Source organism: Bufo bufo, chromosome 1 (assembly GCF_905171765.1).
Source record: "Bufo bufo chromosome 1, aBufBuf1.1, whole genome shotgun sequence".
NCBI lineage: Eukaryota > Metazoa > Chordata > Amphibia > Anura > Bufonidae > Bufo > Bufo bufo.
This window is the reverse complement of record NC_053389.1, coordinates 660,858,303-660,883,305: the sequence shown is the minus strand read 5'-3', so window position 1 is coordinate 660,883,305 and position 25,003 is coordinate 660,858,303. Positions and strand designations below refer to the sequence as shown.

The 25,003-nt window shown below is 42.7% G+C and overlaps 1 protein-coding gene across 4 annotated transcripts in view; it reads right to left on the bottom strand.

Annotated features, from left to right (window-relative positions):
• SEMA6D (semaphorin 6D) overlaps window positions 1-21,874 on the bottom strand; it is a 70,772-nt gene extending 48,898 nt beyond the window's left edge. The window contains exon 1 of one of the 4 annotated variants that reach the window (XM_040413992.1): window positions 21,629-21,874. The gene's annotated coding sequence lies outside the window, so the exon portion shown is untranslated. Of the gene's footprint in view, window positions 1-21,616 lie in introns of all 4 variants that reach the window. The other 3 variants (XM_040413991.1, XM_040413990.1, XM_040413993.1) reach the window with 3 other exon arrangements.
• Window positions 21,875-25,003: the final 3,129 nt, after the last annotated feature.

The following is a 25,003-nucleotide window of genomic DNA, read 5'->3' as shown; positions in this document are numbered from 1 at the left end:
AAGCTCATCTCATCAGAGGAGAAATAACTCGCCTATACAAAGCAGTGTGTTGTCTCAAAATGCAATTAAGCTGGGTTACTCATCAGTGAGAAAAGTTCAAATTAAACCAGGTCCTTTCTAAATGTTCTTTAAATTAGACAACTTTGGAGCGAAGCAAATAGAAATGGTGCAATGATGAGTCAACGCTGTGATCATAGGGGCCTTATTTACATATGAAATACACTTTTGTATCTCCCATGAATATAGTTAAAGTGAAACTTTGCCGCCATTATAATAATAATGAGGGCATTTGTTTCCCCCCATTGCAATCTGCCAGCGGCACAGCTCTGAATATTTACACACTCCACGGCTAGGAAATAAAAATCATTCTAAAATAACATTTCCACAGCTTACACCAAGACATTTTAATGTGTTTTCGTGGTCTTAAAAATACAACAGCCTACAACCCAAGTGAATTATAACCTGCAAAAGTTCACTTGTAATTTTTTTACATGACAGATTTAGTATATATGTGTATCAAGATGTATACCCTTTGCAGAAAGGTACCCGGACCTTCAATTCAGCTTATTAGTTATACAGGGATAAAGTAGTCCATCCCTATGCATCCCCACCCGGTCAACGTAAAATTGAAGAATTACTGACGAGTATATTCTTATTTTCCACAGCACATAGAATTATCATTTAAAGAACATTAGATTTGGAAGGCATTTAAACTGAGAAAATTGGAGGGTCACATGAAACGTAACGCGTTGTGAGGACCACATATATAAAAGCTGAGAAGGTTTATCAGAGGGAGCAAACGGTGGCAGCACAGGACTAGAAATAACAAGACAATACGGTAGTCAAGGAGGCAGCCGGATAGAGACATGGCACAAGGAGGAGGCTGTAACCTTGAAAAGAATGTACTATTTCAGCTAAATACAAAAAACCCTAACACTTCCAGATAATTTGCTAAATGTAGAGAGACTGCCTTAGCACCATCATCGCTATCTATGAGAAGTGATATAACATATACTATCACACCTTAAGCTGGACACATTATTTTCTCTTTTTAAGCCAGCCATATATATATATGAGATAACTGTCTCTCGAACTACCCCTATAGACTTGTGAATAAGAAGACAGGTTTAACCCCCTGAGAACTAAAGGATTGGGCCTACTGAAATCCAACAATCTCACCCTTTTCTCCCCTGACATCTACTCCTGGGGTCATCCAACATACATTTAATGTGTATGTCCAGCTTTAGTTCTAGATTTTAAAAAAAGTACACATCCAATTTCGCACATTTTTATACTCTACTATATTTGGATTGACGGCTTGCCTTTTGATCAGTGGACATATGGTAAGAGCCGTCATCCACTGACTAAGACCACCCGCTGGACTGAGCAGGAATGAAAATGAATAAATTACGTTATGCAGAATCTTTTTCTAGAAAACTATACATCAGTCTGCAGAGCTTCACCTGCGGCCTACAGATCAGAGTGCATGTACTGTGTGACTGGTTCCCTTTAAATAAGATCATTTATAAAACAAGAAATATTTTTATGCACGGTCAAAAAATATTCTGACCATGTAAACAGACATCAATTGGCTAGGACTTCACATCCGAACAGTTGTCACTATGATCTATCATTACAGTCAAGGAATCAAGGATCAAGGAATTGTCAGTGCCTCTATGTCCATCTGAAAAGCTCCAGCTTCATAAAAGAGCAACATTCCCAATGACAACATGGTCTACAGGCTCTCATACACATTAGTGCTTTATTGGGTTAACCGCTAAAAAGGCAGGTTCGACTGACAAACTAAAGCATATTAGGAGCTCCCAACTCTCTAAGCGGCTCTCCTCTCTGACAACACGTACATGCCCGGCCAACCCAAACGTGTACGGGAAAATAAGGAGAGATAGCTGTCGACCGAATGATCATTTGGCCAACAGCTAATAAAGATGGCCACAGATGGTTACATAAGTCTTTGGATGACTGATGATAAGCGTTCAAGTCATTTGTCAGTATAACTGCACGAATGGTCATTTGTCTGAACATACTGTACCCCCAATAATCCATACATTTAATTGTAACTAATGAGCGCAGTACAACTTGCCATATCCTCAATCGGTATTCTTTATAGGCAGATTATCTACACATGTAAATGGGCCTTAAAGAAGCACACAGGGATTTTTTTTATTTTACATATATTGCTATGGGAATTGAATTATAGGAACCTGGTCAGGTGATCACCAGCCCAGAGCTTGCTCTAATGTGTACACAGCAGTGGTCAGTCTCCCAACAGTCTCTGTGGAAATTAGAGGATGACATCATCAGCTATCAGATCCCTCCTGACAGCTCTCAGGCCCCTCCCCGCCCTCCATGTTTCTCTGTATATCCCTGTATTCTGCTGAACATATAATTTCTACCCTATCTAAAGGACCTGGAGTACAGATATATAGTGAATATATAGTATACAGTGATTAGTTGCAGTTATATAAAGCTCCTGACTCTGCCTGTCTATGCCATCTGTGTGTGCTGACTCTCCAGTGTAGTTCTTTGAGATGTAGTGTCACACTGGCCTCCCTGCCTCCTGCATGCAAAAGCTGACAGAGGAGAGAGAGATGACAGGGCAGAGAGGGCAGACAGGCTCAAGCTGCATCACATAGGAAAACATAGAGACCCTGCAGTGTGAGGGGACAGCAGTTCTGTGTCATGGCTACTCTTACACAATGCAGTGAGATGAGACTCCGCCCCTCTGTCTCTGCAGAGCCAGGCATGATGGGAAATGTTGGATTAGTAATATCATATCTAAGAGGAGAAGGAATCAAGATGGCTGACAACCCACAAATTCCGCATCAAATAAAACTGTTATACACAAAAATACACAGGAGCCTGTATCTTATTCTTTAAAGGGGTTATCCAATACTAAAAACTGCCCCCATATGTCCTGGCCACTCACAGGGAATATACTTTCCCCACACCAGTTTTTAGTATTGGATAACCCCTTTAATAATGGATTATATAGGTAAATGCATTACAATAATGCATTATATAGGTAAATAGGTAAAAAAAAAAAAATCCTAGAGAGCTTCTTTAATGTATCATTAGGTTTTAAATAGCTAAGGATACCTGTTCCTTTAATGGGATTATATTGACTATACTTAAATATAACTTTTCAGTATATTATCACCCAGAGCTGTACAAATACCAGAAACCAGGTAGAAAACAAACATATAAATGGGTCATTGGCCCTGAACACCATGGTTTGCTTTCTAATAATGTAAATGAAGGGTTCCTTTTCTGTAGTACATATCAAAAAATGGCTGCTGGAACGGCTCCTAAAGTCTACAAAGCATTCTCTTGCCCTGATAATGAGGGCCGTATCTTTGTGATTCTTCCTATGAATCAATGTAACTAGCTTCATACATTTCGAGTTTAACTCCAAAGAAATTAACCAAGAAGAAAGTTATATGGCAGTATAGTTTATCTAGGCCTTTAAAATTTTACAATTCCACCAAGGGCTTAAAAAAATCACCAGTTGTTCTCAACATCTGTACAGTAAAGTTAGACTCTGGTCACACTAGTGCTACGCTTCCATTTCTGACTCTGCCACGACAGATATTGTGCGTGCATTTAGAATAATGGGGTCTAGTTATGTTTCCATTAGGGCTTTGGTGTTTTTTTTTTAATGGCAAGAATAGTACAGTAATTCAGAGAAAAATACCAGAAAACAGGACAGAAACCCCATATAGCAAATCTCCTATATTCTCCTACATTCCCTTTTTCATCAAAGTCCAAAATTTTTGTAGCAATCAAATGCCTTCCAAACATACATTTGCTTTAGATCAGCACTTTAGTAATGACATTTGCAGAAATATAATTATATATTACCATATTTCACACCTGAGATATTTGACGTTCTATCACAGCTGTTAAAAAATTTGATAAAACTACTGCCGTATGGTGGTAAAAAATCCAGGGTAGTGTGGCATCCATGAATGAGCTTATAGGCAGGTAGGTTTTAGTTTAGGCTCTACAAACACATGCTTATCCCAAGTTGTTTCATTTTGAATAAATGCCTAAAAATATTTCAACGTTGTAGATCTGAAACATAGCTCGTTGGAGTCATTAATACAGTCCTTACTGACTACAATATCTGTAGTACGTGCATCATATTGTAAATTCTACTTCGAAAGGTGCTCTTTTCTGTCATTTTATCTATACAAATCCAGAATAATGTTGGTTCTTTCATGTCGTCTCTTCTTTTCAGAATGTCTAATATTGGCCTGAGAACTGAGCTTTGTCTAATCACCAGGTGGATGATAACTGTAGCAAGTGCCACCTCACATCAACATTGCTCAGCAGTCATCAGATTAGGAGAAGATAGTAATGAAATGCAACACTTAACAGTAACATTGTATGACCTTATGAAGGTGATCAATAATGCATTAAGTCATACCCATGACTTTGCTTAGGGCTCTTTCACACTTGCGTTCTTGTCTTCCGGCATAGAGTTCCGTCGTCGGGGCTCTATGCCGGAAGAATCCTGATCAGGATTATCCTAATGCATTCTGAATGGAGAGAAATCTGTTCAGGATGCATCAGGATGTCTTCAGTTCCGGAACGGAACGTTTTTTGGCCGGAGAAAATACCGCAGCATGCTGCGCTTTTTGCTCCGGCCAAAAATCCGGAACACTTGCCGCAAGGCCGGATCCGGAATTAATGCCCATTGAAAGGCATTGATCCGGATCCGGCCTTAAGCTAAACGTCGTTTCGGCGCATTGCCGGAGCCGACATTTAGCTTTTTCAGAGTGGTTACCATGGCTGCCGGGACGCTAAAGTCCTGGCAGCCATGGTAAAGTGTAGTGGGGAGCTGGGGAGCAGCATACTTACAGTCCGTGCGGCTCCCGGGGCGCTCCAGAGTGACGTCAGGGCGCCCCAAGCGCATGGATCATGTGATCACATGGACACGTCATCCATGCGCATGGGGCGCTCTGACGTCACTCTGGAGCGCCCCGGGAGCCGCACGGACTGTAAGTATACTGCTCCCCCGCTCCCCGCTCCTACTATGGCAACCAGGACTTTAATAGCGTCCTGGGTGCCATAGTAACACTGAACGCATTTGGAAGACGGTTCCGTCTTCAAATGCTTTCAGTACACTTGCGTTTTTCCGGATCCGGCGTGTAATTCCGGCAAGTGGAGTACACGCCGGATCCGGACAACGCAAGTGTGAAAGAGGCCTAAACAAACTCATTCCAAAGCAAACTTCAGGAACATTCCAGAAACTTCTCCATGACATATATTAGTATCTACTTGGTATATGTAGATGTTCAAAATACAAGCTATGGTCAAAAGGATAATGGGTGCGTCTTTGGCTTAGGGAAGTGTATGAGATCACCCTAAGAATTGAATAGACATTCTTAATGCTATGATTTCTTAAAAATCATATCATTAGTTGTAAACTATGCAACAAAAATGATATTGCAAAATTAAAAGTTAGTAAATTTAATAATCTCCATTAAAAATAATAACTAAAGAAGTGAAAGGCTCTTCTGCTAACGGTACACAAACAGACTTTGTCTCGTCTACAGGGAGTGCAGAATTATTAGGCAAGTTGTATTTTTGAGGATTAATTTTATTATTGAACAACAACCATGTTCTCAATGAACCCAAAAAACTCATTAATATCAAAGCTGAATATTTTTGGAAGTAGTTTTTAGTTTGTTTTTAGTTTTAGCTATTTTAGGGGGATATCTGTGTGTGCAGGTGACTATTACTGTGCATAATTATTAGGCAACTTAACAAAAAACAAATATATACCCATTTCAATTATTTATTTTTACCAGTGAAACCAATATAACATCTCAACATTCACAAATATACATTTCTGACATTCAAAAACAAAACAAAAACAAATCAGTGACCAATATAGCCACCTTTCTTTGCAAGGACACTCAAAAGCCTGCCATCCATGGATTCTGTCAGTGTTTTGATCTGTTCACCATCAACATTGCGTGCAGCAGCAACCACAGCCTCCCAGACACTGTTCAGAGAGGTGTACTGTTTTCCCTCCTTGTAAATCTCACATTTGATGATGGACCACAGGTTCTCAATGGGGTTCAGATCAGGTGAACAAGGAGGCCATGTCATTAGATTTTCTTCTTTTATACCCTTTCTTGCCAGCCACGCTGTGGAGTACTTGGACGCGTGTGATGGAGCATTGTCCTGCATGAAAATCATGTTTTTCTTGAAGGATGCAGACTTCTTCCTGTACCACTGCTTGAAGAAGGTGTCTTCCAGAAACTGGCAGTAAGACTGGGAGTTGAGCTTGACTCCATCCTCAACCCGAAAAGGCCCCACAAGCTCATCTTTGATGATACCAGCCCAAACCAGTACTCCACCTCCACCTTGCTGGCGTCTGATTTGGACTGGAGCTCTCTGCCCTTTACCAATCCAGCCACGGGCCCATCCATCTGGCCCATCAAGACTCACTCTCATTTCATCAGTCCATAAAACCTTAGAAAAATCAGTCTTGAGATATTTCTTGGCCCAGTCTTGACGTTTCAGTTTGTGGGTCTTGTTCAGTGGTGGTCGTCTTTCAGCCTTTCTTACCTTGGCCATGTCTCTGAGTATTGCACACCTTGTGCTTTTGGGCACTCCAGTGATGTTGCAGCTCTGAAATATGGCCAAACTGGTGGCAAGTGGCATCTTGGCAGCTGCACGCTTGACTTTTCTCAGTTCATGGGCAGTTATTTTGCGCCTTGGTTTTTCCACACGCTTCTTGCGACCCTGTTGACTATTTTGAATGAAACGCTTGATTGTTCGATGATCACGCTTCAGAAGCTTTGCAATTTTAAGAGTGCTGCATCCCTCTGCAAGATATCTCACTATTTTTGACTTTTCTAAGCCTGTCAAGTCCTTCTTTTGACCCATTTTGCCAAAGGAAAGGAAGTTGCCTAATAATTATGCACACCTAATATAGGGTGTTGATGTCATTAGACCACACCCCTTCTCATTACAGAGATGCACATCACCTAATATGCTTAATTGGTAGCAGGCTTTCGAGCCTATACAGCTTGGAGTAAGACAACATGCATAAAGAGGATGATGTGGTCAAAATACTAATTTGCCTAATAATTCTGCACGCAGTGTAGATCTTTTCATGGTGTGTTAATAAGTCAAAGTCTGTTTTGGCTACAGGTTTAATTGGCCAAGTTGGTCAAGATCTTCTTGAGGAGCACTTTGGCAGAGTACATCAATATAGTTTAGCACAACGACAGCTTTCTAATCTGTTGGACTTGGACTCACATTCATCAGATTCTTTCTGCTGCTCCACTGGGCTCCCTGGATGAAAACCTCCTATTTGATGCTGCTGCAGCCAATCTCTGGTCACAGCAGTGACCTGTTATCCTTGCGTAATGGGGGCAGGCCACTGCTGCAGCCAGCAATTGGCTGCAGCAGCATCAAATAGGAGGTTTACATCCAGTGGAACAGCCGAGGCCGGGGAGAAAAGATGCCGGGAGCCAGCACCAGGAAGCAAGTAAGAATGCTTCTCTTTGCATGTCTGTCCAGGAGGGGGAGTTGCCCAAAAATTATAAAAACTCAAAAGGTGCACCTCTCCTTTAACGTGCCCATGCACCTTCATTAGCCCTTAGCCAAATACTACCTCTCCCAATTCCCATACATGCCCAGTCTAGCCGAATGTTACATGTTTTCAGTGGGAGAAAGGAGAAACTCACTGCCAGACCCCTCTATCGGCAGCTTAAAAACGTGGTTGGCCAAAAAAATTTAATCTGCAAAACCGTTCTCTCCCCCAACATCATCTGTCAGGGGAAAGTCAGGAGCCTTCTCATACAAATTAGATTGTTGTCTGGTCCCGATGAGGTTTATAGTGGCTTTAAGGGAGTGACACAAGCCATTGGCGGACACTTCAGATACCATCTCATGTTCAGTGCCAGCAAAGGACTGGTCAAGTAGAAATGCAACACGAATGATAGATATTCCACTGAATAGCTAATTAGAGAACAGTCTGGATCCTTCATACACATTAGATTGTTATCCTATCCTCAATGAGGTTTAGCCAACGTTCCTCTTATATGTATGACCAGCTTAGATGTAATCTCAGATGATTTTTCATGAAATGATATATTAGTAATATTAATAACGTTTATGAAGCTCATTAGGTTTTGCTTACATGACATTTTTACCACGGAAATATCTACATGAAGTCATGAGAAAAGGCAATGGTGCCTTGAGGTGGCCATACACCTTAGATAGCTGTTGGCTGAATGCATGTTCAACCAGCAGCTATTCCTCCCAACCCCACCATGCACATGCGCAGTCAGCCAAGTGTTCATGTGTTCTCAATAGAAAGGGGGGAAAAGGACACTGCCAGACACCTCTGGTTATCTCCCTAAAAATGAGCAGACAAATCAAAATCCAATTTGTCATACTCTTACCCTTACATATTCATCCAATGGTCACCTTTAGGTTCTTGTTCATGAATGTGTGTGTCCTGCATTTTAAAATCCACAGCATGTTTATTATTAACATGTAAGCCCCAGTGAGTTACAATGGGCTTAATCCCTATGAGGATCAACCGGTCAATCCATGTCATAAATCGGAGTCCCAGGTTCAATTTTCTTTCGTATGTTCTTTGAAGAATCTTTGCCTATGGCAAATCCACTCTGATTTACAGTGTATGGCACGTAAAAGGTAGCTCTATAAATGTGTTCTGTTCAGTAGCTACAGCCATAATCAGAGTCCACAGCTGCATCTAGATTTCTGCTTGTTGCTATTGGAAACAGTCAACAAGAAGACATCACTAATGGCTTTGCTTAGGTCAAATAATGACTGTTTTTTTCTGCATCAAAATGCTGTGTCAGGTACGAAGAGTACACTTCTGCAGAATGATGCTACGTGCAGACAGCATTGAGCAAGCAAGGAATGCTGGGAGATTTAATCCCTGAAGAGTCTGGTCTAAATAGCACAGGGATCCATGAGACCTAGGGGGTCAATTAAGACCCACGTTTTAGACGCCGGTCTTAATATCCCCTATACCTGGTGGTGGATTCGCTGGAGTTATGTAGCGGCGGCTGGCCTCTCCATAACTTCGGCGCATCCAGCGCCAGTTCTATATGTAAGATCGCTTGTGAGCTGTCTTACATTTAGACCATTTTCTATGCCTAAACCGGACATAGAAAATGGTAAATGAGAAGGGCCTGCCAGCCCCTCCCCTTTCCCACCACGCCCACTTTTTTAGACCTGCATGAGCAGGGAAAAGTTGCAGGACCTTTGCATAGGCGCATTTCTGGTTAGTAAATGAACCCCTTAATGCTTCCAACATTTACATAGATACACAACTTTACTAAATTAAGGACTTGTTAGATGCTCCAATTATTATCATTAGAATTTTTGTATAATTGTTCGATTGTTGAGAAATTATCATCATAGGTAAGAAGGGGCTGCAATCAAAGGATGAGCGATAAAGTGTTTTTCATGGATCAGACAAATCTGCACCAACTGAAAGGTTATCATTAGACGCCGCCACCCCCCGCGTCTAGTCAGAAGTCTGGCAGTTATTAGTAGTGTAAATGCTCTAGGGGTGGACATGCAACGTTCATAATAACGAGCAAACTTTGAAAAATATTTAGTGATTATTGTTTTGTGTAATTGAATGTGTTTTGATTGCAAATGACTCACTAAATCATCACTTGCTGCTCGTTAGTAAAAAAAAATATCTGCCCATCTAATAGGACCCCTAGGAGCCTATTACACTGCCTGATGTTCGGGCAGTGCGAGCGCCGATGGATAAAAACACATTCATCAGCGCTTGTTTGCACCTGCCTGATTACACAGGCTGATCCAAACTGGATGTAGAAGGAAAGATTGCTACTGTCGTTGTTCCTCCCTCCTTCAGTTCTGGTGATTATCGACAGAACATTCCTGATTACACAGGGAGATGTGCTGCCGAAAATCCCCATCTTTCATAAAGATGAAAGATGGCCATCAGCCGACAAACAAGCGCTTGCTCGTTCATCGCATCATCGATTATACGGGGCAATTATGAACGCCCTTTCCCAATAAATGGCCAGAGAATCATGAGGTCTAATAGGGCCCCTTACTCAACATTTTATGTAGGCTATGAAAAATATATGTAAACCATATAAAATTGTTCCAAGGTGGTCACTGTCCTGTAACCTCTGTCCCTATTCCCATGCTAATTACAAAGCCATGGAAAAGCCAAAAATACAATACCACTTCATAACAACCCCCTCCCCTTCCAAAATTGAAAAAAGATAAAAATAAAAACAGGAAATGATCCAAAAAGCAACTCTCAGAAAGCCAGAAACTTACCAACCAAACACTAAACACAAATGTGCTAAAGGTCCCTTTACACCGGACGGCGATCTAGCAGAATGTCGGGAAGGAGGTGTTCCATCCCGACGATCTGCTGATTGCTAGCGGAGGATACCGCAGCAGTTACATGCAGCGATCCCCTCCAGAGTTTGGGGAGGAGTGATCACTAATGCCATTGCCCTTCCCAATATATATAACTTTATCGCCGTGTACTGAGAGCTGTTCACATTGATGGTCTTTAGTTAGAAATAGCAGAACTATAAATGTATAAATTAAAGAATATTTACTGTCTATATCAATCTGCTCAGCTCCTCCTGCTCTATAACCTGCTGCCTGCAGATTGCATGACATTTTTTGGTGAAAGGTCCTCTTTAAATCTGGTAAATTAATGGACTTTTCTCGATATATTCTTTAGTGCTGTCATTAGTGATCCTGTTTCCCCAAAAACAACAATTATTGTCTCCAGCAAGGCCTAACGTAACAGTCCCATGGATGAGCAGGCGCTTTATTCAACACTATACAATATTCCAGCACCGTATAGGAACTGTATAATTTCTAATGCCTCTAAAGAAGCCTGTTAAAGGGGTTTTCCAGATTATAGATATTGACCCCTTTATCTAAAGGATAGGTCATCAATAACAGATTGGTGGAGGTCTAACACCCGTCAACTCCACTGATCTGTCAATTGTAGCCGCCACTGGCACCAAAACTAACAGAGAACTGAGCAGGGAGCACAGCTCCATCCTGTGTGTAGTGGCCATGTCAGGTTACTGCAGCTCACCTCCTATTCAGCTGGCAGCTGCTGTAGACAGCTAATCAATGGGGGTCCCGGGTGTAAAACCCCCACTGATCTGATACTGATGATGTATCTTTAGAGAAGGTCATCAATATCTCTGCTCTTTGTAGGGCACCTGTTCACTCTGACTGAATGCCTTGATATAGGAGCAGGTAAGGCTGTGCTCACATCTGTGTTAGAAGCTTCACAGATTCCGTAAAAAGTGGCAGACAAAATAGCGCAGCATGCATGTATTATGGTCAGTCAGTGGGGTCCATCGGACACCCTCAGGGCCTGTCAAGTGCCGATCCAGCACTGCTGTTGGAGCAGAATCAGGAAACTGAATAATGCAGATTGTTGGGATGAGTTTAAAAGGGGACCTCTCACCTCTCCTGACATTTCTGTTTTAACTACTTACATTCCCCATGTAATAACTATTCTACAGCCTCTATTCTTACTGACTTATTGCTTCCCTCTCTTCAGGACACATGATAATGATAATCTTTATTTATATATCGCCAACATATTCCGCAGCGCTTTACAAACAGCATGCATGTGAACGGCGACTGGGAGAGGCAACTATCTAATGTGTATGGCCAGGTTATTAGCCTCCATGGGGAAGATTTATCAAAACTGCCCAGAACAGCCAATCAGATTCCCCCTTTCATTTTTCAGAGCTCTGTTGGAAAATGAAAGGTGGAATCTGATTGGTTGCTATGGGCAACGGTTTTGATAAATGTCCCACATTATCTGTAGTGATCACTAACATGGCGGATTCCCACCGTGGACATGAAGAAAATGCAATTATTTAGAAACGACCATACATTTATTAGCTAGAAGGAAATGGGAGCTGAGAACGTCATTCTTGTGGAAACATGCCAGCCTCTAAGCAGCTTAATTTCAGCCGCATCAATAAGGGCACAGACAGGGTGCAGTTTTCATTTAGTTAAATGGAAAGCCTGCTGGACGCAGGAGTCTAAAAAGTAACCGTAACAATTTTGGACATATCACTGGCACCTTACACAATTAAATGGTTTTTGGCTTATAACGGTCCATCAGCAGAGTACACATTGTCAAACTTCTCAGGAAACGGACAGAAAACTGGATGGCGCAGATGGCACCGCACATAGCTCCACACCCAAGGGCATGAAATAAACAGGATTGTGCTTTGCTTACATCTAGGACTGGTAAAAATATATAGCCCCGAGGCAGGAGAACGGAAGGATCCACCCTATAAATAGTCCTGCTTCACAGGACTACTCAAATATCCTCAACCTCCAGATAAAAGACAGCGACTGTCTGATCTCTGGTGGTGACGGGAGTGGTCTAGACACAGAGACAATAGCCGTGCAAGCTAATAGAGCGCCTCCTAATCCCAGCCTAGCTTGGTCTGATATCTGAAAAGTGGCTTCCCTGGCCTGGAGCTCTAAAAGACAGCAAACTATACAGAGGAGGGATAGAGAAAAGGGTGGCTATGGAGATCAGTTACAAGTCACATGAAAGAAGTCTATCGTATCAGACATGTCCTTATATCAGGCCATTTTCCATGGAAGCAAGGACAGCTTGTATCCTTTGCCTTCAAATATCAGAAACCAATGCAATGGCAGAACATTCTGTGAATAAGTATATGTAAAGTTATGGACATCTGTCAGCAGATTTGTACCTATGACACTGTCTGACCTGTTACATCTGCACTTGGCAGCTGAAGGCATCTGTGTTGGTCCCATATTCATATGTGACCGCATTGCTGAGAAAAATGATGTTCTAATATATGCAAATGAGCCTCTAAGAGCAATGAGGGCGTTGCCATTGCACCTAGAGGCTCTGGTCTCTCTGCAACGGCCTCTCCCTCTCCACTTTGATTGGCAGAGCCAGGTGTGATCACGTTTACACTGCCTGGCCCTGTCAATCAAAGTGGAGAGGACATGGCAGTTGCAGAGAGAGCAGAGCCTCTAGGTGCAATGGCAACGCCCCCCCGTTGCTCCTAGAGGTTTATTTGCATATATTAAAACTTCATTTTTCTCAGCAAGGCGGGCACATATAAACATGGGACCAACACAGATGCCTTCAGCTGCTAAGCACACATGCAACAGGTCAGCAAGTTTGATAGGTACAAATCTGCTGACAAATACCCTTTAAAGAGGACCTGTTACCACGAAAGGAAGTGCAATCTGAAGGCAGCATGTTATAGAGCAGGAGGAGCTGAGCAGATTGACATATAATTTTTTTGAAAAGATTCAGTAAAACTTGTAATTTAAATATTTACGGTATATCCCTGCGCTTTCTGAGCTCAACTGTACAGTGACTGACAGCTCTGTCTGTATATACACTTACACAGAGAATGCTATCAATCACAGATAACACCTCCCCTGTGTATAACTATCAGTGACTGACAGCTATCTATGTATACACACTTACCCAGAGAATGCTATCAATCACTGATAACACCTCCCGTGTACAACTATCAGTGACTGACAGCTATGTCTGTATACACACTTAGGCTACATGCACACAACGAAAAAAATGTCTGTTAAAAACGGACATTTTTAACGGACGTTTATTTCACTGATGCCTTTCTGAGAAACAGTCTGTCGGTGAAAAACGGACAAGATAGAACATGTTTTTTTTTTTTACGTCTGTTTTTTTACTGGCAGTCAAAAAATCTGACGTGTCAATAACCCCATAGACTACCATTGGTCTTAAAACAGACTTGTGATGGCCGTTAAAAAATGTACATCACCGTACATGTCAGTTTTTCATTGTCGTGTGCATGTAGCCTTATACACACAATGCTATCAATCACTGATAACACCTCCCCGTGTACAGCTATTAGTGACTGAGGGCTATCATGTATACACACTTACACAGAGAATGCTATCAATCACTGATAACAGCTCCCCAGTGTACAACTATCAGTGGCTGACAGCTATCTCTGTTACACAAACTTACACAGAGAATGCTATCAATCCCTGATAACACCTATCTATGTATAAACACTTACACAAAGAATGCTATCACTGATAACACCACACCCGTGTACAACTATCAGTGACTGACAGCTATCTATGTATAAACACTTACACAAAGAATGCTATTACTTATAACACCACCCCCGTGTACAACTATCAGTGACTAACAGCTATCTATGTATACACACACAGAGAATGTTATCAATCACTGATAACATCTCCCCTGTGTACAACTATCAGTGACTGACATCTATCTATGTATACACACTTACACAGAGAATGCTATCACTGATAAGACGGCCCTGTGTACTACTGAAGTTAGAAAAGGCAGAGATTTAAATGCATAAATTAGTTTTGTTGAATCTTTTCTCACAAAACTCTACATCAATCTTCTCAGCTTCTCCTGCTCCATAACACGCTGCTTTCAGATTGCACTGCATTTTATGGTGACAGGTTCTCTTATAGAAAATGTACTGTATTATTAAATTTAGCATAAGCAACAGGGATCATCTTAATAACACCTGATTTGCCAGTCACTGTGTTCCTGGTATCTATGGATGTGCCCAAGAGCAATGTAACTATATTGAGCTGCCACAGAAAAAGAATACTTGTTACCATTGATTTCTCTTTAAAAATGACGGAATTAACACAGTTGGACAATATTTTATGGTCCCTTAAGCAAAAGTGAACAATGGCTTACATTTATCAAGGGGAAGCCAACCGATGCATGGAATCCTTACAATTATATGGAGGAGCAGGTACAATCTAGGAGATAAACAACTGAGCATTCGGTTTATGGCAGCTGTAGGTAAATCTCAGTTGTCCTGCAGACTACAAATGATGCCCAAAACCAACCAGGCATAGGAGTGCTTCAAAAGGATAACTGAGTAACCAGTTGGTAGGAAAATGCAATGGACAAAAGACTATCCCTTCATCCTCAAATACGATGTTAAAGAGTTTTAATACAGCCTTTAGACGGGACGATGCGGCAGGTGATTGTCATGAAGGAAGCGTTCCTTCCTAACAATCGCCTGCTCGTCAGTGGAGGAGACCACTGCATTTACATTCAGCGATCCGCTCCACAGTATGGGGAAGAGCGATCGCTAATGCCATCACTCGTCCCCATACAGACTCGTTTACACAGTACGATCTGCTGCCACCAAACGCTACTTTAGATGCCTACACAAACTTTCAAATTAGGCCTCTTGCACACGACCGTATGTATTTTGCGGTCCGCAAAAAACAGATCCGCAAAGAATATGGATGACGTCCGTGTGTATTCCGTATTTTGCGGAACCGAACAGCTGGCCCCTAATAGAACAGTACTATCCTTGTCTGTAATGTGGACAATAATAGGACATGTTCTATTTTTTTGCGGAACGGAAATACGGAAAAAGAATGCACGCCGGAGTACCTTCCGTTTTATTTGCGGACCCATTGAAATTAATTGGGAAAAAAAAACAGAACGGAAATGGTATGAAAATACGTTTGTGTGCAAGAGGCCTTACCTGGCGAATGAGCGCTTTGCTCGCTCATTGGATGATCAACGGCACCTTTACACCTCCAGATAATCGCTAACGATTGTTCCTATTAACGCTCATTAGCAATTATCTGGCGGATTCTCGGCTCAGGTAAAGGGCGACTTAATCCAGAACTGAAAGCAGGCTTATGGAGAGGTTCTCGTCTTCCAAATCAAGAGAGTTAGCAGCAGCGACATCTGCCACTACCATGCCATGGTGGTACCGCGTCTCCTACTGCTCAGAACCTGGCTGAACATCACAGCATCAACATGGATACTAATTTTATGATCACCAAGTTAACTTTAGTTGCTAGGCACAACAGTGCAGGCAGTGCCGTGAAAAGGAAGAAAATGCCAGCCGCGTTGTTCACAGTCGGGTAATTTCTCTATAGCTGTGAATGGATATGGGGCCAGTAGCCTGTTGTGGCCAAGGACAGAATGATGGATGATCTACATACTGTGCCCAAGTCGAAGAAGAAAGACAGAAGTTCAACGTGCCGCTGTTAAAATGCTAATATGGGTTAGTTAACAAAAGAGCGATGGAAGAGAAAAGTTGGGAGGGACAGGCGCCCCTCGTTTTATGCCACTCGGTGGCTCTTCATACTTAGGCATCAGCATACAGTAGACAATTTACCAATCTTATTATTAGCTGCAGCGAGTCTTGAACATGACACTAAATCTAGACCATGACAGGCCTCCCGCAGCTTCTGGAATTGGCATTGGACCGTTCAAATATGATTTTCCTCTAACATTTCTCAGCGACAAGACAAACAAAAAAAGCCTGAACAGAATTTCTTCTGAAGGAGAAATTGGCAGCTATTCTCCCAGTAAGAACTTAATTTAATGGTTTACACGGATTTCTGACTGTAACCGTAATGGCTTATCTAATGTATGAAAACAGATCATGTCTCCTAACAGACGTGAGCAATGCCTTCACTATTTTAATTACACATACTCTGCTACTGCTGGAGGAAATAGTCATCTCACTGTAGCAAACAATTCACTTTTTATGTCATGAATTTCTAAGCCCTGATTAAACCTCCTTTTCTATTACAATCTATTTCTGGAGTAAATTAGCAGCGATTCTCCTTGGATCTTGCTGTCCTCGGTTACTCCGATTTCTATATCTGCTCTTCCAGATTCAAAAGAATCCATAATTGTAAGATCTAAATCTTAAAAAAACGTAAAGTTAGTCGCTCATATTGTTCACCATATGCCTATGGAAATGCGTCTGGAGGAAGTCATCATGGGGGTGGACATCTTCCTGGACTTCTGGTCATTAATCCTCTTGAAGAACATCTTAGTCTGCCTCAGCCTTGTCTAATCTGGCTGCTTTCAGAGAACAGTAGCCTGCATTCACCTACACAGCAAAAGTGGATGATGGACTTCAAGATGTTGGATGTTGAAGAGGTCCATCAGCTGCTGAGGGGGGTGACAGGCATCCATACAAGGCACATTCTCTGGAGGGGTAAGTCATGACCTCACAAGTCCGAATTTATTCAGTGAGAATTAGATTCACAGTAGGTCGTACAATTCAAATTCGTAATTTTACAGTCTCTGGAGCAGCCAATTATCCAGAAGGAAGCGTTCCTGCCTGCTCGTCAGTGGAGGTAAGAGCTGCATTTACATGCGGCAATCACCTCCACTGTACAGAGACGAGCGATGGCTCCTCACATTGCTCCTGGGCGGCGGGATGCTGTTCAGGGCTCATGCATTTTCTTTCCTTGTCCGTTCCGTTTTTTTTTGCGGACCGTATGCGGAACCATTCATTTTAATGAGTCCACAAAAAAAAAACGGAAGGTACTCCGTGTGCATTCCGTTTCCGTATGTCCGTTCCGCCAAAAGAATAGAACATGTCCTATTATTGTCCGCATTACGGACAAGGATAGTACTGTTCTATCAGGGGCCAGCTGTTCCGTAAAAGACGGAATGCACACGGACGTCATCTGTATTTTTTGCGGATCCGTTTTTGGGGACTGCAAAATAGATACGGTCGTGTGCATGAGCCCTTCGACAGATTGATCTGCTGCCCAGAAATGATGATGGCGGTGTCTGCAGCACCTTTACACGAGCAGATTATCGAGAAAGAGCGTTCTTACTAACATTCCTTCCTGATAAACTGGGCAGTCGAAAGGAGCTCTTAAGAAACTGGGGTTATTCCTATCCCGTTGGGACATGTAATCCAAAGATACGATCAGTATAAAGATGAGCCTGCCTCCGAGAGGAACAGACAAGCCTCTGATGAGAGTAGTAGTTCAGAAGGTGCAACCTCCTGAAGGAACCAGATGAAAAATAGTTAGCATTGGAAACAACGGCCTGATGAAGGTACTGGTTCAGTACCGAAACGCGTGGTCCCAATAAATCCTCCATTCTGGATGAACTTCCTTTAAAGACCTCTCGGTACCAGAGTCCGCACTTAACTCTTTTTGTTCATGTGAATCATCGGAAACAAGGCTGCCTCTGTTCCCGTGCTATTTTTACTTCCCTGCATTGAATTAATGATATGTCGCCTATATGCGGGTGCACAAACATGTAAGGGCTGTCGTTCATTTAAGCCGGTATAATTAGATGCGTCAAGTATGCAATTAGATAAGAATGACAGGGCACATTCATCTTCCCATGAATTTCCTTGGCGCAAGGTAAATGTTTACCGGTTGTGCGTCGTCAACCAGTGCGGCTTGCAGGATGTTCATTAGGTGTACGGTTAACCACATGAATGCCTAGCCCGAGGCTACTGAAAATGAGCTTCTATTTATTACTGTATAGAAGTAACACTTTACAGACAACACGAGGAGAAGAAGAAAATAATAAAAAAGCAACAGGAAAACACAAAAAACAAGGGATACTGTGAGATATAGCATTGCATCAGCACACTTAAAGGGGTTCTCCAAGAATTAAGAACTATTTCTTTATTATAAGTGTGTTCCCAAACACCTTTCACTAGTTATAATGGCTTGTTCTGTCTGAGGAGCAATCCTCATGGACTCCATTCCTACTGAGATTCAGCTGAAGTTCTTCGCAGCTGGATTCAGGATCATAATCCCTGACAAATATGAGAGGAGGATGAGGCAGCTTCTGAAGTAACTTGTCCTCCTGTGTGAGTAGGACAGGTTCTGTGTGTACTAATAGGACAGCGGCCATTTTATTTCTCCTAATGATTGCTCCCCAGACATAACGAGCCATTATAACTAAAGAAAGGTATTTGGGAATATATTTATAATGAAGTAATATTTAAGTATTTTCATTTTCTTAATTTCCGGAGAACCCCTTTAAAGAGACACTCTTATTTAATGTCTCTTTGCAAGAAGCGCCGAGGAGCCACACCTACCCAAAATAGTCTAGATCCATAGGTGCTGCCAACATGTTATGCTGAGACCTGTAGCTCAACAGCCACCCACTTTCTCTCCAAGTCCATAAGCCAGCAGATGGTCTATAGGTGGTGCACTGCACTAAAGGCAGAAAGCCACAATGCTCCCATACTAGTAGAAACCTGCTCCAGCACCACCACATCCATCTCTGCTGCTGGAACACAGCTGAAGCCTGGGGGGCTCTGCTCCAGCCCCGCACACTGATAGCACCTATTTGTTTCCATGCATAATTTATAGCCCAGTGAAATCTAGCTGCCTGTCTGTTCCCCAGCACCAGGGGAGGCTGCAGCCCCCTCCCCAGCTCCAAGTCAGCCCAGAATACATGGAGCTTTTAATACACCAGACACGAATAGCAGCAGAGACAACTGCACCAGTAACCCTATTCATCCAGCCTCCACCTTCATCCAGAGGGCAATCTCCGGCACCCACAGCACTGGGTGCACACATCTAGTTATCGTGCACACATCATGTACACAGTACACACTGTGCGATCCTTAGTTATCAGTGCACACGGTGCGATCTCTAGTTATCAGTGCACAGAACATATACACAGTACACACAGTGCGATCCTTAGTTATCAGTGCACACGGTGCGATCTCTAGTTATCAGTGCACAGAACATATACACAGTACACACAGTGCGATCCTTAGTTATCAGTGCACAGAACATATACACAGTACACACTGTGCGATCCCAAGTTATCAGTGCACAGAACATGTACACAGTGCACACGGTGCGATCCTGTTATCAGTGCACACGGTGCGATCTCTAGTTATCAGTGCACAGAACATATACACAGTACACACAGTGCGATCCTTAGTTATCAGTGCACAGAACATATACACAGTACACACTGTGCGATCCTTAGTTATCAGTGCACAGAACATATACACAGTACACACAGTGCGATCCTTAGTTATCAGTGCACAGAACATATACACAGTACACACTGTGCGATCCCAAGTTATCAGTGCACAGAACATGTACACAGTGCACACGGTGCGATCCTGTTATCAGTGCACACGGTGCGATCTCTAGTTATCTATATGGCAGTGCAATAAGATACACATGTGTGATCTCAAGTTCTGTATATTACAGTGCGATCTGGACCTCAGATTGTGGCAGTGCACGTATATAGTGTATACAGTGCGATCACTACTTCTATCTATACCAGTACATACAGTGTATATACTGCCATCACTTAGTGTACAGTGTATACAGCTCACCATTTATATCTATAGCAGTATATACAGTGTATACAACTCACTAGTTTTATATATATATATATATATATATATATATATATAACAGTATGTACAGTGTATACCGATCACTACTTATATCTATAGCAGTATATACCGATCACTAGTTATATCTATAGCAGTATATACAGTATTCACCGATCACTAGTTATATCTATAGCAGTATATACCGATCACTAGTTATATCTATAGCAGTACATACAGTATATACAGCTCAATAGTTATATCTATAGCAGTATATACAGTGTATACCGATCACTAGTGATGTCTATAGCAGTATATACAGCTCAATAGTTATATCTATAGCAGTATATACAGTGTATACAGATCACTAGTTATATCTATAGCAGTATATACAGTATATACCGATCACTACTTATATCTATAGCAGTATATACAGCTCACTACTTATATCTATAGCAGTATATACAGTGTATACAGCTCACTAGTTATATCTATAGCAGTATATACAGTGTATACCGATCACTAGTTATATCTATAGCAGTATATACCGATCACTACTTTTATCTATAGCAGTATATACAGTGTATACAGCTCACTAGTTATATCTATAGCAGTATATACAGTATATACCGATCCCTAGTTAGATCTATAGCAGTATATACAGTATTCACCGATCACTAGTATATCTATAGCAGTATATACAGCTCACTAGTTCTATCTATAGCAGTATATACAGCTCACTAGTTCTATCTATAGCAGTATATACCGATCACTAGTTCTATCTATAGCAGTATATACCGATCACTAGTTATATCTATAGCAGTGTATACAGATCACTAGTTCTATCTATAGCAGTATATACCGATCACTAGTTCTATCTATAGCAGTATATACCGATCACTAGTTATATCTATAGCAGTGTATACAGATCACTAGTTCTATCTATAGCAGTATATACAGATCACTAGTTCTATCTATAGCAGTATATACCGATCACTAGTTATATCTATAGCAGTGTATACAGATCACTAGTTCTATCTATAGCAGTATATACAGCTCACTAGTTCTATCTATAGCAGTATATACCGATCACTAGTTCTATCTATAGCAGTATATACCGATCACTAGTTATATCTATAGCAGTGTATACAGATCACTAGTTCTATCTATAGCAGTATATACCGATCACTAGTTCTATCTATAGCAGTATATACCGATCACTAGTTATATCTATAGCAGTGTATACAGATCACTAGTTCTATCTATAGCAGTGTATACCGATCACTAGTTATATCTATAGCAGTGTATCCAGTACATCCAGTGCGATCCCCGGTGCCAGTACAGTCCACATGAGACACAACCATGATAGCACCAGGTAGAGCGATGGGGAGGCACAGGGCACAGTAACTTACCTCCAGAAGCTACTCGGCTGCCAGCCCCTCTACTGCTCCATTTCTGGGCACAGATCCTGGTATCCAGCTAAGTTTGCTCCACCAAGGAAGGATTCCCATCCAGCTGCAGATCCAATGCACATCCCCAATATCCCATAGACCTCGGCAGTGTCCCAGAGAGGCCCGGCTGTAAGCTCACTGATCTTCAAAGCTCCAGTCTGATCAAATGGCAGAGAGACAGTGGACTGCCCTCACCCCCCGCCTGCACCGGCACCTCCTCCTCCTCCCCCTCTCACACTCCCATCCCCCTCACAGTAAACACAACTTCCCCGCACAATGCTGTGCCGCTGCTGCCAGTGGCGGAGAAACTTTCTCCCTGTGTGCCAGGGAGTGGCGGGCTGTGCCACCCGTCCAGGGAAGGGAGAGCTGCCCGCTCCTTCCCTCATACAGCGCTAGTCAGCAGAGAGGAGGAAAGCAGCCAGCAACTGCTGTAACAGGATCCCTCGGCGGCAGCAGCCAGGAGCCTCCCCCAGCTTGGAGAGATTTGGCTAGTCCTCTGCCTGCTCCTCTTCTTCCAGTGACCCTATGGTGGCCTCATCCCCTCCCCCCTCAGCCAGGAGGGTGCCAGTCATGTCTTCTCCCCTCATTATCCCCATCATCCTGAAGACAAGTCATCCTTCCCTCATTGCTGCTGCAGCAAACTTCAGTCTTAGTTTTCTTAGACATGAAAAGCAATGACATGGAAGGCCATTTCTGAAGTAAATCCGGGCGGTGTGGAGGTCTGATTTACTGACATGGCCGAACGCAAAGCTATTAGTGGGGGGGATGGAAAAACGCTGCTGAAGTCGCAGGAAAAGCTGTAACACCATAAAGGTCCATTTATCGGTCAGACGGCGACGATAAGGGACAGCTGCAAGTAATCCGCCCTTTACACGGTCACTAGGCCGAGTGCATGAAATGACTGGAATCAACACATAATCAGAAGTCACTGCTCACCCGCTACTCCGTGTCGAGCGGTAAAGCGCATCATGTAGAATATCCGTAAATCACATCTGGCCATTCAGATCCTACGACGTATTCAGCAGCGCTTTACAAACGTTACCATAATGTGCTGTCTCCAGCGGAGCTCGCAATCTAATGCCTGTATTAGGCAGGTAAATTGAGCAAGAGATTGTCTCGAGGAAAGCGTTCCCTCCCGGTAATCGCCTGCTAGCTAGCGGAGGAGACCGCTGCTATTACATGCAGCGATCTCCTCCGCAGCATGGGGAGGGTGATCGTTTTGCCATCACTCGTCCCTATACTGTCTAGCAGTTTGCCGTCAGCAGATCATTATTAGACACCACAATTTGTCGCCAGAAAGCGCAAATTTTTGAGCAAATGCTTGTTCATCGGGCAGTCCGCGTCAGTATTACACTGCAAGATGATTCGCATCAACGCTTGTTAGCAATTATCGGCCGAAAAATCGTCCACCGTTGGGTCTCGTTCCCGTATTGTGGACCACATTTCTGGCGTTCCGTTCCGTGCCTCTGCACCGCAAAAAGATAGAACATGCTCTATCTTTTTGCGGAACGGAGGAATCGCGGATCCATTCAAGTGAATGGGTCTGCGATCCCCATGCGCCTGCCTCACGGAAGGTGCCCGTGCATTGTGGACCGCAATCTGCGGTTCACAGCATGGGCACGGGACACCAAACATTCGCTCCGTGTAATATACGCTTATATTAGTCCCCTATCAGTATGTCTTTGGCGTGTGGGAGGAAACCGGAGCACCCAGAGGAAACCCACGCAAACACAGGGAGAACATACAAACTCCATGCAGATGTTGTCCTTGGTCGGATTTAAACCTAGGACCCCAGCGCTGCTCGTAACCACTGAGCCACCGTGCTGCCCAATCCATGGTAATATTTGGTGGCTTTATTTAGGACTAGCGATGAGCGAATGGATAATATAACCAATCAAATTAGACCCAAATTTTGTAGAATTTCGAGTTGCTTCCAAATTTTTGCTGATTCGAATGGGGCAATTTTTGTGGAGAGAGATAAAGAGGAAATAATAAAAAAAATAAGTCTCCTCAGAATGTCATACACCAATTTCCAGACCAAATGGAGCGTTTTCGATTCAGGCATAATCAATTCAGACCCAAACAGATTCATCTGACTGATTAGGCCGAATTGAGGTTACTGCTGGTAAACCAGCCTCATCTTAAGGGCTCATGCACACGACCGTATGTATTTTGCTGTCCACAAAAACGGATCTGCAAAAAATATAGATGACGTCTGTTTGCATTCTGTATTTTGGGGAACGGAAGGTCCGGCCCCTAAAAGAACAGTCCTATCCTTGTCTGTAGTGCAATAGGACAGATTGTGGGGTCTAAACAGATCTGCTGCCCAGTCACAATGAGTCTGTATGAGGACGAGTGATGGCAATAGTGATCCCTCAACCTCATACTGTGGAGGTGATCGCTGCACATAAGTACAGAGCTTCACCTCCACTGAATGAGCAGCCGACTGTCGGGAACTCTTCCTTCTCGACAATCCGCTGCTGCTCGGCGAGTGTAAATGTGCCTTATGCCATAGAGGACGATAGCATACTGAGCTCTGCTACTTCGGAAAGCCTAGTCATCTGTGGTCCAGGATGCAACAATGGCCATAGTTTGCTCTAGAGACCGTCACCCCGGGGAGCTGTGCCAAACAGGAAAATGTTCTTCTGGTTTCTCGCGGTGACAATGCCTAATTGACAGGCCATGACACAGCAATAGAAGATGTACTTGCCCTCCTATGGATCATGCAGAGATTTATTTTCCCTGAAAGGCTTTTGTGTTGACAAAAAAAAAAAAAAGCGCAGCATCATATATTTGGAAGTAGAGATGAGCAAATCATTAAAACATCTATCCTCCAATTAATCTGTAAAATGGGAATGACTCAGATTCCTGGAAATTCCTGACCCCTCTGAATCAATTCTGCTATCTCTATTTGTTAGCATTATGATGATGGTTGGGTAATGCTTTTAGGGAAAGGGCATTGCTGTGTATATCGTTCGTGACGAGGAGGTCATAGACACTAGCAGTGGCGGACTGGGCTGTCTAGGGCCCACCGTATGGATACATCCAAATATTACCTGCTCACACAGCAGCAAGATGCTACCAGATGATTGATTATGGGGTCCTTGCAGCAATTTTGAGAGGGCAGGTCCCTGGGAAAGGAGGATACTGGCTGTCCTGCCTCTGAACCTAGAAGTCCTCTCATAGTTCCAGCATAGAAAGAACCCCTAAAATTATGCTGGAACTATGATATATACCCTACATACCCCATGATATTTATGTTTATTGAATCTGCTGGAACGTTAGAAGTCCTCTCAGCCACATGAATGTGTCTATAATAATAAATTGGGGAGTTCCTTAAATAATCAA